Source organism: Petaurus breviceps, unplaced genomic scaffold (genome assembly GCF_028583685.1).
Source record: "Petaurus breviceps papuanus isolate PSGF00001 unplaced genomic scaffold, PetGlider_PUasm1.0 151, whole genome shotgun sequence".
In the NCBI taxonomy this organism is placed as follows: domain Eukaryota; kingdom Metazoa; phylum Chordata; class Mammalia; order Diprotodontia; family Petauridae; genus Petaurus; species Petaurus breviceps.
In genome coordinates this window covers 12,830,633-12,848,965 of record NW_027185712.1, presented here as the reverse complement: position 1 = coordinate 12,848,965, position 18,333 = coordinate 12,830,633, and the positions used below count along the sequence as shown (strand labels likewise).

Genomic DNA, 18,333 nt, shown 5'->3' with positions numbered 1-18,333 from the left:
TAAAAGGCAATGCAATATAGCGTAAGGAGTGAACTAGGAGGAAGAAGGTCTGAGTTTTTGCCAGGCTGTGCTGCTAACTCCTCTGTTTGGCTTTGGGTCAGTCCTATTGCCCCTGAATGCCTTCAGTCTCTTCATCAGTCAAACACGGATAATGATATCTGCATGACCTGTTTCACGAGAATATGAGAAAGATGTAATGAGATATAATACAGGTTATTCGAAGCATGTAAAGTACAATTACATATAAGTGATTATTATTGTTACTGAATCTTTTTGTTCCCTTCTTCTCTACAAAACCAGGTTGCCTTGGGTTTTTTTTTCTAGGACTTTTAAACACAGCTTTTATTTTACCTTTCATATTGGTTTATTTATTTATTGCAACATTTATAAGTCATGTTGAAGGAAACCTCTGAGTTCTGTAGCTTCTGCCCCAGTCAGGGAAGGAGGCTTAGGGAATTCTAATCTGAGCCATTCTGCTGACAGGCTGGGTGACCTTGGCCAAGTCACTTAACCTCAGCACACTGGTGTCCTCATTTGTAACAAAGCAGTGGGAATGAGACCTGGATTACCTCGCCAGGGTGTCTTGAGGAATAACTAATTAATGATTGTAAAGCACTTTGCAAATAGAATGTGCTGTACAAAATGCTTAATATTAATAATAAAATGCAAGCCTTCAGGCATATGTACAGAAATAATGACAGCAATTAAAATAACATGCTAACAAAACTCATTAACCCCCAAACCTCCTCCTGACTTTGCTTCATTATTTTAGCCTCAGTGCTTTTTTAAAACTCTTTAGATGGGTGCATGGGGAAGGAGTATAATGTAATATCTCATCTATCCTCCCTATCTCCTGGAAGAGTAGCACCTAACCTCCTAGGACCCACACATCCTTCAAGGCCCAACTCACACCCTGTATCTTCCATGAAGTCTCCCTTAATCACCCCTGTCCACTCTGAGCTTTGCCTTCTTAAAATTCCTGTATCTGTATCACTCACTTGGCAGGTATCACTTAATTATAGAATCATAGTGGAACTTAGGAAAAAATACAACCTCATCCTTATATACAGATGAGGAAATTAAGGCTGAGAGAGGTTAAATGATTCATCCAAGATAGTAACTGAGTAATTTATGGTTGAGCTGGGACTTGAAACCTATAGCTAACCATTGGCTTTCATATGCCTTAAGGGAAAATGCCTGTTGGGCCACGAGACTTAGAAGTATAGAGGATTGGGGCACAGGGAAAACAGATCCAACCTTTGTTATGTTCATTTATCATTTCTTCACGCACATGCATATGTATATGTATGTATATATGTGTATATATAATATCCATGATGTATATAATATATAATGAATATATAATATAAACAATATATACACGCATATTAATAATATAGGTGTTTGCATACACACTCAAACCCATATGTATATATACACACATACATGCATACACATGTATGCATGTGTTTATGTATGTGTCCTGTCTCCACAGTCGGAAGTAAATTCTGTTATCATAGATACTGTGTCTCCTTCATCTTTCTTGTATCCATGGTGCTTAGCATAGGCATGGGGGCCTAGTAAGACTGTTAAATGATTGATTCCAACAAAATACCTTAGGGGACTAGACTACATGCCTACTGTTTTTCATGTTTCCCTTATCTATTTCAATACAGATGTGAAGGCAGTATATGGAGGCAGATTCCAGAGATGTGTTAGTAGAATTTTAGCTATCCAGCAAGAAGATCTCTTGAGGCATGAGGGGCTAGGTGGAGAGGACATATGGGTCTTTGTATATGGCAACTGTTATTTATGTGACCTCATAACTTGTCATTCTGAAACTGGGAAGGAATAGAAACAGGGGACCCCAACAAATCAACACCATGCATTGAAGAAGTAGAGGGAAAGAATAAATTGATCCTCTTGCCCCTTGTAGGAGTTCAAGAAAAGTCAGGAACTGATATAGATGATCGTTAATAAAATATTCCAGTAGGAATGAAAAATAAGAAAATCACTATTAGTTGAAGTGAAAGAATCTCTTGGAAATGGACTAGAAGTCATTTATACCCTTAACAATTTTTTTTTCATTCTTTCCTCTAACATATAGATGGCAAAAGACCTATCTCTTTTTTCTTATTCTATCCCTCTCTGTCTCAATCTCCAATTCTTTGTGTTTTTTGTTTGTTTTCACTCTGTAAAGGCAGACCCACAACCTGGGACCCTGCCAACATTCATAGGTGTAAGCCAGAGGCTAACAGATAATAGGAGTGCCTCTCACATTGTAGGGGCTTGATACAGTCTTTGTTTGCTGGCTTTTAGCAGTGGAGCTCATATTGTAACCAGGGGAACCTCATGCCTTTGGTCCTTTATTTTTATGTGTCAAAAAATTCAAACTGAACTAAAAATCCTTTTCATAGTCTTTAACCTTCATAACCACTTGTTTTTTTTCTGCTACTGTAAAGATGCTCCTACTCTTATAATCAATCCCATATTTACAGAATCTACCTTCCTCAAGTCAGAGTCATAACAAATTTAGAAAAGGTTTATTTGCAAGGGAACAGTAAGGTTTTTTTAAAAAATTAATTATTTTTTTTTAGTTTTCAACATTGACTTCTGTAAGATTTTGAGTTTTAAATTTTCTCCCTCTCTCTTCCTTTACCCCTCCCCAAGATGGTATACAATCTGATATAGGTTCTAAATATACATTCATATTAAATATATTTTTCTCATTAGTCATGTTGTAAAGAAGAATTAGAACCAATGGGAGGAACCATGAGAGAGAAGAAATGAAACAAAACAACCAAAAAGGAGCAAACAGTATGCTTCCATCTGCATTTAGACTTCAAAGTTCTTTCTCTGGATATGGATAGCATTTTCCATCATGAGACTTTTAGAATTGTCATTGATCCTTGCCTTGCTGAGAAGAGCTAAGTCTATCAAAGTTAGTCATTGTACAATGTGACTGTTACTGTGTACAATGTTCCCCTGCTTCTGCTCACTTCAATCAGCATCAGTTCATGTAAGTCTTTCCAGTTTTTCTGAAGTCCTCCTGCTCATCATTTCTTATAGCACAGTAGTTATTCCATTATATTTATATACCACAACTTGTTCAGCCATTCCCAATTGATGGTCATCCTCTCACTTTCCAATTCTTTGGCACCACAAAAAGAACTGCTGTAGAATATTTTTGTATATGTGTGTCCTTTTCCCATTTTTATGAACTTTTTGGGCTACAGCCCTAGAAGTGGTATTGCTATATCAAAGAGTATGTTCAGATTTATAGCCCTTTGGGCATAGCTCCAAATTGCTCCAATTCCAGAATATTTGGATCAGTTCACTGTTCTACCAACAATGTATTAGTATTCCAATTTTTCCACATCTCCAACATTTAACATTTTTCAGTTTTGTCATGTTAGCCAGTCTGATATGTTTGATGTGGTACCTCAGAGTTGTTTTGATTTGCATTTCTCTAATCAATAGTTATTTAGAGCATTTTTTCATATGACTATAGATAGCTTTAATTTCTTCATTTGAAAACTACCTGTTCATATCCTTTGACCATTTATCAATTGGGGAATAACTTTTATTCTTATAAATTTGACTCAGGGGAACAGTAAGTTTTAAAAGTCTATGGTTGGAATAAAAAAAATCACATTACTAAAAAGTGATTGGCTGGTATTAGACCTTTCAATTTTTATCTCTATCTAGGGTAGTATTACTTGATATTTAGACATTTGACCAAAATATGGTCAGGACAGAGAACCTTGATCATAAAGGTTCAGATAGCCAAAACACTCCTGGGGAAATGTTTTCCCCTCCAGGACGTTCATCTTGGCCCTTGGCAAAACATGGTCTCTCAATTTTCTGTCTTCCTGCCTTTTCTCACGGTGGGTTTCTAATGATCACTATTGTCCCAGCAATATTAATACCTGACTAGATTCTGGTTCTTCCTACACCCCAGTAAGTGAGCAATATCACATAATAAAACCAAACATCTCATGTATAACATCAGATATCCATCATAAATTTCACCCTAAAGCTCACCAAGAAATTCCACTTATTTATATATCTCTGTGTTTTTCTTTTTGGGAGAAATATTTCTGCCTCTGTGTCTCCTCCCTACTCCTTTTCTCTCCTTTATGCCATGTTTTTACTGTCTCTTCCAATCTTTCATATGGCACCTTTTCTCTGTTTCTGCATATCAATTCCTCCATGAATTCCTTTATCTTTTTTTCAGTAACTCTATGCCCCTCTGTCCCTCTCATTTTCATATTTAATCCTTTCTGTATGCCTTTCTGTCAAAACCATCTCTGACTGTTGTCCAAAATGGAGGAGGTAATAATTGTAGTGAACTATGCCTTCGTTAGAGTACAGCTGGAATGCTGTGTTCATTTCTGGGTACCACATAGAAGGAAGGACATTGACAGTCCAAGTACATCCAGGGGACAACCACAGCGTTGAGATGATTAGACATTCTACCTTACAAGGATCATTGAAAGAAATTCATGAAGCTTTAGCTTGGAAAAATAGGCTTAGTAGGAATATGACAGTTGTTTTCAAATATTTGAAAGGTTCTCATGTGAAAAGATATATTTTATTCATTCTGCTCATCAAGAGAGCAAGGGTGGAAGTTACATAGAGTCGTATGTTGGGCAAAAGTAAGAGAAACAACTTTCAATCAATTAGAGCATTCCAAGAGTGGATGAATTGCCTTTGGTGTTCATGGGAACTTTCTCCCTAAATTTCTTGGGGTTCCATCAGGGATGATGTAGAGGGCATTATTGATCATGGATTGTTCAGACTAGAGGACCTCTAGAGTCCCTTTCAATTCTGAGATTCCATGAAAAAAAGATTCAACTCAAACACTCAAATGTCTTCATGTCCCCATTGATTTGGGTGGCAGAAGGATTTCCATGGTCCTTTCAACAGTGCTGATTGCAGCCCATCTATGCTTGCCTATTCTGCATAGCTCTTGTGTATATTCTCCCTTAAGCTCCCTACAGGCCTGATTAGTCACGTAATACCCACCTTTCAATGTTCTGGGGAACATCTTCGCTTTCTCCTGGTATCATAAAGATATCAGCAGAGTACCCTGGCTTCAAAGACAATAATTTTCACATTGAAGTTAGTGTGACAGCATTACATGTTATGAAAATTATTTTAATTGATGTTATTTATTAAACATCCATTTCTGATTGCATGAAGCCTCTTGTAAATTAAAACTGATTTTGCAATTAAAAAACAAAACAAAGCAAAACAAGCAGCATGTTACTACAGAAGTTTATGTTCCTCTCCAAGGACCTGATGTACAACTTTTTATAGAGAAGACCACAAATACCACAATTAGTTCACTGTAAATGATATATACTTGCCTGTGTACTATAAAACACTTTCTAAAGTATACAGAAATCAATTAGATAGGACAGTGTAGTAACCAATCATAGTGCATTTTCTTTAAGTGATTTCCAGGAGAGAGTTTTACAGGATGGGGGAGGGAAGTTAGGTAATTTTAGAACAATAACCAGAGGACCTTAAGGAGATCACCAGTCATTTAACCATTGCTGAGCACCTACTATGTCCCAGGTGCTATGTTAAGTGCTGGGGATACAAAGAAAGACAAAAACAGCTCCAGATCTTAGGAACCCACATTCTAGTGGGGAGACATCCTGCAAACAACTATGTAGAAGCAAGCTGTAACACAGAGAATTAGTTAGAAGTGATGACCATAGGGAAAGCACTAGAATTAAGAGACATCTGGAACCGCTTCCTGTAGAAGGTGGAATTTTAGTCAGGACTTGAATAAAGGCAAGGAAACCAGGAGGCAGAGATGAAAAAGGAGAGAATGCCAGACATAGGAGACCACTGGTAAAAATGCACAGTCAGGAAAGGTTTTATGCATGGAAAAGCAAGAAGGTCAGTGTCACTGGATTGCCACTGGAGGGCCAATGAGGGGCATATTAAGTGCAAGAAGACTGGAAGGGTAGGTGGGGGACAGATTATGTAGGACTTGGAACACCAAACAGAGAATTTTTATATTTGATCCCAGAGGCAATAGGGAGCCATTGAGTTTATTGTGTAGGGTAGTGAAATGGTTGGAACTGTACTTTAAAAAGATAAATTTGATAACTGAATGGAAGGTGTACTGTAGTAGAGAGAGGCAAACCACCAGACTACTGCAATAATCTAGGCCTAAGATGATGTGATGTGATGGAGGCTGGGACCATGATGGTAGTGGTAGTATCTAAGGAGAGAAGTAGGCATATTCTAGAAGTATTATGAAGATTAAAATGGGCAGGACTTGATAAGGTATTGACTATGAGGGGTAAGAGAATGAGGAGCTGAGAATATCATATTGGTTGCAAGATTGGTTGAGTGAGAAGCTGATGATACCCTCAACAGAAATAAAGAATGTAGGAAGAGGGCAGGGTTGTGGGAATAAACAATGAGCTTAGTTTTGGATACATTGAATTTGAGAAGTCTATGGGATATCTAGTTTGAGATGACCAATATGCAGTTTGTGATACTAGACTAGAGGTAAGCAGAGAGGTTAGGGCTGGATAAGTAAATTTGAGAATCATAAGAATAGAGATGATGATTGAATTTCTTGGAGCTGATGAGATCAGCTAGCCAAATAGTAGAGAAGAAGAAAAGAGGGACCAGGACAGAGCGTCAGGGGACACTTGTAGTTAGTAGGCATGGCCTGGATCTAGGATTTAGTATTATAAGATACTCTAGTGGTCATATGATCATTTAATATATAAGGAAATTAAGGCCCATTGAGATGAAGTGACTTAAGGTCATGCATGTCATAGGTAGCAAAGCAGAAACTAAAACTCAATAGTAATGTCCTCTCTACTATACCATACTACTTATGAGAGAAATGGTTTCCTTCTTTCCTGCTGTAGGTTACAATAACATGAGTATCTTTATCAGCATGCTCTAAGTGTATCACTGCATCATAGAATTTCATGTATTGAAATAGGATAGAGCATAGATGTAAGAGGAATGGAGACAAAATCAATAGGACTTAGCAACTGATTGAGTATGGTGGATACAAAAAGAGGTAGGAATAAAGGATGACTTCAAAGTTGTGAGTCTGGATGATGGAAAGGATAGTTTAATTAGCAACAGACACAGGAAAATTCAGAGGATGAATGGGTGTGGTGGGAAAGGTGAGAAAATTCTATGAGTTTGAGATGCCTATGAAACATCCATGTGGAGATGGCCATTTTTATGTATATATGAGTATTATTATTGTCCCATACTAGATTGTAAGTTACGTGATAGCACCTGATATGATATGTTGCACACAGTAGGTATTTAATGAATTTGGGGGGATTAATTGATTTTATAAAGAAGTAATGCAGTATGAACTGGACAAAGAAGTAGCAAACTGCTCCAGTATTTTTGCCAACAGAACCCCACATGGGGTCAAAAAGTTGAGCATGACTGAAACAATTGAACAATAAACAAAAAAGCTTAAGAGAAATTAAATGATTTTCCCAAGGATTGTAAGAAAATCGTAACATTTGGAAATAAAAGAGATTAAAGGGGTCTTCTTGTCCAATCTTCTTTTTTCACATAAGTAGTTTAAAGGCAAAGGTAAGAACTCAAACCCAAATCTCTCTCTTTTTTTAAAGTTGTTCTTATTTCCTTATTTTTAAATTAATTAATAATTTTTTAGTTTTCAACATTCATTTCCTCAAGATTTTGAGTTACAATTTTTCTCCCCATCTTTCCCCTACCCCTGCCCAAAATAGCAGGCCTACTGAACACCCCTTCCCCCAATCTGCTCTCTCTTATATCCTACCCCATCACCCATCACCCCCTAACTTTCTAGTAGGGCAAGATGGATTTCTATAACTCAGTGCCTGTATATCTTATTTCCCAGTTGTATGTAAAAAACAATTTTTTTTTAAACATTTGTTTTTAAAACTTTTGAGTTCCAGATTTTTCCCTTCTTCCCTCCTCACCTGCCCCTACTGGGAAGATAAACAATTCAACATAGGTTGTACATGTGTAGTTACCAAAATCGTTTCCATAGTAGTTATATTGTGAAAGACTAACTATATTTTCCTCCATCCTATCCTGCCCCCACTTACTCTATTTTGTCCTTTGACCCTATCCCTTTTCAAAAATGTTTGCTTCTAAATACCGTCTACCCCAATCTGCCCTCCCTTCTATCCTCCCCCCTCTTATCCCCTACCCCCTATTTTCCTGTAGGGTAAGATACTTAACTGAGTGTGTATGTTATTCCCTCCTTAAGCCAAATTCAGTGAGAATAAGGTTGTCCTATTCCCTTTCACCTTCCTGCTCTTCCCCTCCCTTGTGTTTTCTCTTGCCGCCTCTTTTATATGAGATAATTTACCCTGATCTATCTCTCCCTTTCTCCTTCTCCCAATAAATTCCTCTCTCACCTCTTAATTTTATTTTTTAAATACCCCCCTTCATATTCTACTCATCCTGTGCCCTTTGTTTATGTATACATGAACATACATGTGCCCACACTCACATATATATATTTATATACACATACACACTCTTATACAAGCATATACATATATATTCCCTTCAACTATCCTCACGCTGAGAAAAGTCTTATGAGGTACCATTATCGTTTTTCCATGTAGGAGAATAAATAGTTCTACTTTAATAAGTTCCTTATGATTTCTTTTTCGTGTTTACCTTCTCATGCTTCTCTTGCTTCTTGTATTTGAAAGTCAGATTTTCTGTTCAGCTCTGGTTTTTTTCATCAAGAATGCTTAAAAAGCCTTTATTTCATTGAACTACCATATTTTCCCCTGTAGCATTATAAAGTTTTGCTTGGTAGGTGATTCTTGGTTTTAATCCTAGGTCCTTTGACCTCTGGAATATCATATTCCAAGCCTTTGATCCCTTAATGTAGAAGCTGCTAAGTCTTGTTTTATCCTAATTGTGTTTCCACAGTACTGAAATTGTTTCTTTCTGAATCCTTCAGTATTTTCTCCTTGACCTGAGAACTCTGGAATTTTGCTATAATTTTCCTAGGAGTTTTCTTTTTGGGATCTTTTTCAAGAGGTGAGTCACAAATTCTTTCAATTACTATTTTGTCCTCTGGTTCTAGAATATCAGGGAAATTTTGCTTGATAATTTCTGTTTTCCAATGAGATATGTCACATTGCCTTCTATTTTTTTTCATTTGTTTGGATCTGTTTTACAGTATCTTGATTTTTCAAGAGGTCATTAGCTTCCAATTGCTCCAATCTAATTTTGAAGGAGTTATTCTCTTCAGTGAGTTTTTGAAATTCCTTTTACATCTGGCAAATTTGGCTTTTTAAAGCATTCTTCTCCTCATTGACTTTTTGGGCCTCTTTTGCCGTTTGAGTTAGTCTATTTTGTAAAGAGTTATTTTTGAGTCTCCTTTAGCAGGCTGTTGACTCTCTTTTCATGATTTTCTTGCATCATCCTCATTTCTCCTCCCAATTTTTCTTCCACTTCTCTTACTTGATTTTCAAAATCCTTCTTGAGCTCCTCCATGGCCTGAAACCAATTCATCTTCATCTTGGAGGCTTTTGATGCAGGAGTTCTGACTTTGTTGTCTTCCTCCCACTCCATGCCTTGATATTTTTTGTCCCCAAAAAAGGATTCTATGGTCTCTGTACTTTTGTTGCTTGCTCATATTGCCAGCCAATTACTTGACTTTTGAGCTCTTTTTCCCAGTAGAACTCTGTTTTCTAAATGGGGTTCCAAATTGCTGGGGTTTTTGCAGCTGCTGGAGCTATTAGGATGGTGCCTCCTTTACAGCCCCACAAGCTCTGGGTCACTGGCCACACACCCCAGGACAAACACCCAAGAACATGATCCAGATCCAAGCAGGTTTAAAACAAGAGTGATTACCCTCTTAATGGTTGCTTTGTCCCCCTACAATCTGTAGGCAAGGAGCTGCTGAAGCAGCCATGTGGTCCTGTGCCTGCACTCTTCCCGCCCCACCCCCCCTTCCAACAGAGTTCCACACTGACTTTTTACTTTGTCTTTGGTGTTTATGTGTTGAGAAGTCTGGAAAATGCCACAGCTGCTGGCGATTCACTCTCCTGAAGTCTGCTCTGGCTGGTCTGGGCACTGGTGGGGCTGCCCTGGGGCTGGAAATGTGCGGCTCCGGCTCCCGGACTGCGCTGGGCTCCATTCCTAGCCTGGTTCCTGTCGGTGTGCTGTGCTTCCTTCAGTGGGAGCTTTGTTTCTCTCTGTCACTTTGTAGATTCTGTAGCTCTAAAGTTTATTTAGAGTCATTTTTTTTTACTTGTATTGGAAGTGCTTGGAGCAGTAGCTCACACCAAGTTTGTGCTCTGCCATGTTGGCTCACTCCTAACCCAAATCTCTTAATTTCCAATTCACTGCTCTTTTGATCTGCCATGTTGATTGACTGAAAGTGGTCCAGTCTTAGGACAGATTAAATACAAATTAATTCCTCCTTGTGGTACTTCTGCATAGGAAAAAAATAGTAGTTGCTTCTTATTTGTTGAATGAATAAATGAAGTTGGGATTTGAGTGTTACTTCCTTTTTTGTTTATATTTGCATATGGACTGTGGAGATAAAGGTAATTGTGGATGTGGGGCTGAAATATATGGGAGGTCTAGAGAAGGCTTCTGACTAAAATCCAAATTTTACAGCCAGGTCAAAAAGTGTTATGGATATTCTCTTGGGGAGGGAGGGTAGATTTCTTTTGAGGGCCCAGAGATGGTGAAGTAACTCTTGATTTGAAAAAATATCTATATTTAATAAAGCAGCCAGTGGTCCTCATGAGAAGACAGAGAGGAAACTTGTTCCTGGTGCCACCACATTCCTTTTTGATCCCATGCCATAGAAAATACTCCCACAGAAACTCTGTTATCAAAAAGTGTTAGCCTGCCAGACAAGTCCACGTGACACTATTTATAAAACAGCTACTACATTATGATTTAAATAGATTTCTGCAGATTGGTCTTGGAATCTACCCTCCTTTTGTGACAGTTTTCCATTGGGAAAACATTTTCTGAGTACCAAACAACTGACTTATGAACAACTTTGGGACACCAAGTTGTAGGGTACTTATATTCCCTTCACAAAAATATTCATTGCAAAAAAACAAAGCATAGAGAGATCTTTTTGAATGGTAACTTCCTTTCACACATTTAAACTGTGATTTTATACTTTTACAGGTATCTTTTCAGAAACACATCTATTGCGTGAAACTAGGATTACTTGAATATAGCACATTACAAATTAATAAACACATAATGAATGTTTGCTGATTGAAAGAGTTCAAAGTAACTTTGTTGGGAGAGAAGGTAGGAATAAAGAAAAGCCCTGCACAGAATCCTTCCCTCATTGTTGTGAGGGACTATCAAGCTCACCTCCTGATGTTGAGATGAAGGATTATCTTTCTGAATGCCAACAAAATAAGATTCACTATAACTCTCTTATAGCCTCCGGTGGCTTTGCCACCCAAATCTCAAGTGACTCTTTTCATGGAATTGGATGATCAGTTTAATCCAAAAGTGGCCAAATTTCTTGTTAGATTGAATGAGTAAATGTGAAACAATATTCCTAAACAGGAAATGGATCAATTGGCAATTAGGTAGGCACAACCCTCTGTGTTCAGGCAGGTGGATTTAATTTCCTTAGACAGATATTTCTTAAGTGCCCACTGTGCTGTGCTGGGTACTGAGTTTAGGTAAGACACACTCACAGAATAGAACCCAAACATAAGTTACTATAAAATTCAATAATACATATATTATATTGGTACCAGGTAGTAGTATATAAGATTAATAGGGTGGGGGGGTGATTATGGGCTGTGACAGAAGAGGTGGCATTTCATTTGGGTTTGAAAGGATAAATAGAAATTCAACAAGTGAAGATGGAGATGGAAGTATAGATCCATGAGGAGGAAAGAGTAAGGGATGTTGGGTGGAATAGAGCATAGTCTAGTTTGGCTAGGGAATAATATCTATGATGGAAATTTATGTGGGATAAAGATGGAAAGATAGGGTGTCACCTGATTTGGGGGGCCCTGAATGCCAAGCAAAGGAGTTAAAAACTTTATTTCCTAGGCAGTAGGGAACCAATGAAGATTTCTGAGCAGAGTAGTAGTATGGATAAATCTGTGAATAAGTACATTTAGTCTGATAAGATCATGAAGGGTGATTTTGAGAAGAAAGAGAATAAAGCTATGAAGTTCTGTTAAAAAAAAAAAACATTTCAATAATTCAGGTGGGTGGTCATGAAGGCCTGTATTAGAGCAGTGGCAGTGGGAATAGAGTGGTGGGTTTGGAGTAGGATGTAAAAGAGATATTAGAGGTAGAATTGACAGGACTTGGCAATTGATTGGATATAAAAGGAAAGAGAGAGGGAAGAGTCAATATTGCCTCCATATTTTTGACTATAGGAGACTATGGGTGAATAACGGAGTCACTGATTAAAATATCAAAGTCATATATAAGATTGGTAAGAGTAATAAACAACTCTTTTTTGAATGTGTCAAATTTAAGGTGCCAATGGAGCATCCAGGTAGAGATGTCCTATCACTCTATGTGATAAGAAAATGTCCTCATAGTTCCATTATCTATCAACAAATGGAGTAAATGAATGTATCTGTTAAGATATGAGTACCATTAAAAGGTTCTATCCCTGACTCGCTCCTCTGCTGGTTTGTAAAGGTGCTTGAAATTCTTCCCATCAAGTCCTTCTTTTAGCTTATTATCTTTTACTATTATTTATTATCTTTTAGGTTAACGTATTATTATAATGTATTTAGGTTAACGTATTATTTTGTACTATAGAGGCATACCTCAGAGACATTGTGGGTTTGGTTCCAGACCACCACAATAAAGCAAATATCACAATAAAGAGAGGCATATGATTTTTTTTTGTTTCCTAGTCCATATAAAAGTTATGTTTACACTATACTGTAGTCTATTAAGTGTGTAATAGAATTAGGTCTAAAAGGTAATACCTTACTTTAAAAATACCTCATTGCTAAAAAATGCTAACCATCATCTGAGCCTTCAGTGAATACTAATCCTTTTTGTTGGTAGAGGGCCTAACCTCAATATTGATGGCTACTGACTGATCAGGATGGTGGTTGCTGAAGGTTGGGGTGGCTGTGGCAAATTCTTAATATAAAGACAGCAATGAAATTTGCCTCATCGATTGATTTTTCTTTTACTTGAACATTTAGAGGCCATTGTAGGGTTATTAATTGGCCTAATGCCAATACTGTTTGAGTCTCAGGGAATAAGGAGGCCCAAGGAGAGGTAGAGAGATGGGAACAGCCTGCCTGTTGGTGGTGCAGAACAAGCACGATGTTTATCAATTAAGTTTGCCATCTTATATGGGTGCAGTTTATGTAGCCCCCAAACAATTAAAATAGTAACATCACAGATAACTGACCACAGACACTATAACAGATATAATCATAATGAAAACCTTTGAATTTTGGGGAGAATTATTAAAATGTGACACAGAGATACAATGTGAGCATATACTATCAGGAAAATGGCACCTATAGAATTGTTCAATGTAAGATTGTCACAAAAATTTATTTTGTAAAGATATATAATACTGCAAAGCACAGTAAATCAAAATGCAATACAGTGAGGTGTACCTGTATAAGGTTACCATTAAAATATATAGATCTTAGAAAGGGTAAGATAAGAGCACATTTGTAGCCATTGATGCATCGGAGCTAATTAGTGTATTTATATTGGCTGACTGTCACCTGGCAGAGAGGAGAAATCTGAAAAGAAGGTAAAATTTGATGGAGAGGAGGAAAATGTCAGGAGTTCTGTCCAGAGCACCACAGAAGGGGCTTTGTCCAGGGCACCAGAGAGAAGGACTCAGGGACCAAAATGGAGACGCCTTTTAGAAAGTACTTTTTGTCACTGGTGCCAAAGAGAGGGGACAGGAAGTTTTCACAGAGGTGGAATGATATAGGTCTAATGACAGAGCTAAGTTTTCCAATCCTTCCAGTTTTGTCTCAGGCCAGTTCTGCCCCATGTGGAAAACCATAGTCGCTGTTTCCTCAGGAAATGCAACTATAAGGAAATGCAACTATAAGTCTTTTCCTTCCTCCCATTGCTTCTTTCCTTTATGGTAAACCTAAGGAGCTTGCCTGGCCATCTGTGTGCTGTGTTTCCATCCAGATGCTTTCATCAGACATTACAAGTTCTGTCATAGAAAGACTACAAGGACTCCTGGAATCTATCAAAGGGAAGCTAAATACCAGAGTACCAAAGCGAAAATGCTTTTTCTGACCCTGGGAGCCATGGCAGGAGTGGGAGGGGAGGACTGTGTGTGTTCTCCTTTCATGGGCTACTGCTGGCAGGTGAGGATGATTTGGTCTAGGAACCTGAGGTGGGGAGGGGAATGTTGATTGGGAGGGGTGAGGAGGGGAGATGGGATGCATTTGTAATTTAAAATTACAACCCCACAAATGCAAAACAGGAAGGGAACAGCATTTTAAAGAGGCAGGCAGATAGCATCAGCTCATTAGTGGTTCCATTACAGCCTACATTGGTTTGCTTTCTCTCCTAGCACACACACACACACACACACACACACACAAAGTGATATATGTGCATTGGGTATGGAGGAAGTAAATTAAATAAACATAGCTCAAGTTATTTTAGGGAAGTCTGAGCATTAACTCTTAGTCGCGAAAATAGTGGAGAGGATTATTAAAAGTTTCATTTTTTGAAATTAGACACTACTCTTCAAATATATTTAGGTATCATCAAAAACCAAAGGATTGTTAGATGGGGGGGGGTTAAAGAGGAGAGCTAAAATGAAGAGGAAGTGGTCTTCCCTGGTAGAAAGTCTACACCTGACATACAGAAGGAAGCTGCTGACGCTGTGTGGCTGTCAAAGGGCTGAGAACTCTGTTTCCACTTGGAAATGATTAAGGTCTTATTGCTCCCATCTCTGATATGAAAGAGTTGAAATGCATCAAGCCAATAATACTAAGATTGAATGACAACTCTATACACGTGTTTAGCTAAGTTCATTGGGAAAGAGAAGGGAGTGCTGAATCCAAGGAAAGCTGTCCCATGAGCATTGGCTCCCTTGATTAAATTTGATAGCTCTTAATGGGAAACTGAACTGGCAATGAGATTAAGAGAATAGGATCAAACTCAGCTTTAGTTTTGAAGATCCTCCAGAATTAATCTTGATCAGCCTATGCAGTTGCATAAGTAGAAGTTATTGTTCCTGGGGCAATGTCCAGAAAAGGAGTGCTCCTATGATGGAAACAGACTAGGGCATGGTGCTTGGAGTCAGCTTCCTATGTGGAAGAGTGAGATATCTACCTATGTGATTTGAGGAGTGCTAGGCAAAGACTTGCTCACTCCCAAATATTTCACATACTACCCCTGAAGGTCTAAAAATTAAAACTTTGTTTTATTTGGGTTAACAGTAAGGACAGAGTTTCTGGAGTAATGTTTATCCTTCATAGTCTGAGAGAACCAATGACATCATGATATTGGGGTCAAGGTACAGTGTATTTGACTGTGGATGCTCAGTCCAATCAATATAAGCTTGGAAGGTTCTAGGACAGGTTGGACACAAATAGTACATTTGAACATTTGGGATAGAGATGTCTCTGGATTTATGCCTTTCACTTTATCTTTGTACTACTGTGATTCTGCTTTGCTCATAGAACACAGTGCCTTCTTTGAGGTGGGCAGTCCATGCTGGACTGTCCTATGCCTGTGTCTCCCATGTCTCATAATCAACACTATAGTTCTTCAGAAAGGCCGTGAGAGCATCCTTGTACTGCTTCTTCTGACCGCCATGTGAGCACTTGTCTTGTTTGAGTTCTATGCAAAATAGTCTTTTAGGAAAACATAAGTTTGGCATTTAAATATGGCAAGCTCTTTGGAGTTGTACTCTCTGCATTAGAGTTTGGATGCTTGACAGTTTAGCTCAAGAGAGGACCTCAATTTCTGGTGCCTTATCTTGATAGGTAATCTTTAGAATCTTCCTAGCACAATTCAAATGGAAGCAATTTAACTATCTGGTGCCAACGGAAAGTCCGTGTTTCATAGGCATACAACAATGAAGTCAGCACAACGGCTTTACAGACCTTCAGTTTGGTATACAGCCTAATACCTCTTTTCTCCCACACTTTCTTTCAGAACCTCCCAAATATGACCTAACTCTGGCATCAATCTATGTGGACATTTCTGGAATGTGGGAATGTGCCAAGGTATGTGAACTTGTTCACAGCATTAAAAATTTATCCATTTGTTATAACCAATTATTCCATATATGGATGGTGTAATTCTGGCTGGTGGAGAATCTCTGCTTTCTGGGTGTTCATTATCAGTCCAAAATTAGCATAAGCACAAGAGAATCAATCCAAACTCTCAGTCTCAGAGGCTGCATTGAGTGCACAGTCATCTGAGAAGAAAAAGTCCAGCATCAACTCTCCCTCCATTTTAGTCTTGGCTTATAACCATTTCAAGTTAAATTATGATCTGTGCAGTATTGGACCTTGATTTTTTTTTATCCTTGTTGAAGGTATCTGAGAGAGGGGGTGTGTGTGGGTTTCTGTTATATGTTTATGTGTATATGTGTGACAGAAATAGCTGGAAAACAGAAATAGAGATAATTATTTTACAAGGCAAATAATCAGCAGATAAGCTTAGGGTTATGAATAAATATAATCTTCTCAGCTGGAGGTTAACTGAGAGCCAGTTCAAATGGAAAAAAGTTTGGTAGAAAGGTGAAAGAGTTAAAGGGCCAGGAAGAAGGATGAAAGGCGTCTATATTGTGAGCTGGATGGGACCTCAGAGGCCATCTGCCTTGATTAATCAGGGAAAGGAGTCCTAAAATAAAGGAAGCAAAAAAAAGAGAGAAAGCATTTTTTGTTTGTTTGTTTGTTTTTCCATCTGTGCAGTTTTATCAGGGTCTTGCCTTGGTGGACACCCATAGGGTCAGAGAAGGAAAACTATTTCTGCTTTCTGGCTTGAATCTTCTAGTTGTCCTGGCACCTTATCTACAATGAATCCTATGCTGTGAACACTTGTCCCATACTTGATGGGAAAAAAAATCTCTTCCTGAGCACTCCTCAGCAAATCTCATTCAATATCATTTCCTATGGAATGGAGAAGGGTAAAGGCCCTTGCAGCAGGCAGAGCGTACATGTGGTGCTCATTCTACAGAGAACAAAGATGGTCCAGGAGGAATAGTGACAGCCACGCCATTTGCATTTCATATGTAAATTCAAGATACATATTGATTCACATGTATAATTTAGTAACCACAAAAAAGAGAGCTAAGTAAACACGTACATCTACCGCAAGCTAAACACAGTGCTTGCCTTAGTGTTTGTAAATGGCACTACGTTTTAGCAAGTCTCATGATGCAAATGTGCACAAACCTGAAACTGTTGCTAATTTAAATAACACCTTTCTCTGGGAAAACCAAGACCAGTGTGGCTGCTTGCATCTCTCTTGCTCATTTTAAGTGCTGGAAGTGAAGCTTATGAAGTCTCAGGATAGCTTGTCTTTCCATACTGCTATTCCTCTTCAGGAAACTGTCTTGCTCTCCTCCCTAAAGCACACTCCTACTTCTGTCACTCTGTTGCTAGACTTGCAAACAATCAGAAAGCATTTATTATGTGCCTACTGTGTATTAGACACTGTGTTAGATTCTGGAATGGTCCCCCATTGTCCGACCTCCATGCCCCAACATTTAAAGCTCTCTAGAGCTCAACCTCACCCTAATTAGCCAAATGTATCTGACTTTCTTCCTTAAAATGAACCCTTCATCCTCTCACATGTGACATGACTGTAACAGCCTTTATGTTTTTGCTTGTAAAATCCATCTGTTCCCTAGAATACATCCTTCCTTCCTTCCTTCCTCCCTCCCTCCCTCCTTCCTTCCTTCCTTCCTTCCTTCCTTCCTTCCTTCCTTCCTTCCTCTCTCTCTGTCTCTCTTTCTCTCCCTGTTGTCTTTATTAAAGGAAAAATTCAAATGTTGGGGCAAAAGAAGTATAACAGGAATTCTGAAAGACCATTAAACTAGGATCCCCTTTGTTGGCACATTCTCCCAAATATTCATGGGCAAAGACCCTGGTAATTGCACCATAGTATTATCCAGTATTTAATCAATGCATTCAGCATATTTATATCTTTAAGTGATCCACTAGATAAGGGAGCATCTTGGATTAAAAAAAATTATTTTATTCTCAACTTAAGAAATAAAACAAGCATTATAGAATAGAAAAAAGATGATTGTATGTGAAACTGCAAATCCATTATGTACAACTTGATATTCCTTTTACATATATAATAAAATTATCGTACAACTTTCTT

At 38.2% G+C, this 18,333-nt stretch overlaps 1 long non-coding RNA gene across 1 annotated transcript in view; it reads left to right on the top strand.

Annotated features, from left to right (window-relative positions):
- LOC138153745 (uncharacterized) overlaps positions 1-18,333 on the top strand; it is a 129,893-nt gene that overhangs the window by 43,744 nt on the left and 67,816 nt on the right. The window contains exon 2 of the long non-coding RNA XR_011166440.1: positions 16,150-16,220. This is a non-coding gene — a long non-coding RNA (uncharacterized lncRNA). The remainder of the gene's footprint in view (positions 1-16,149; positions 16,221-18,333) is intronic.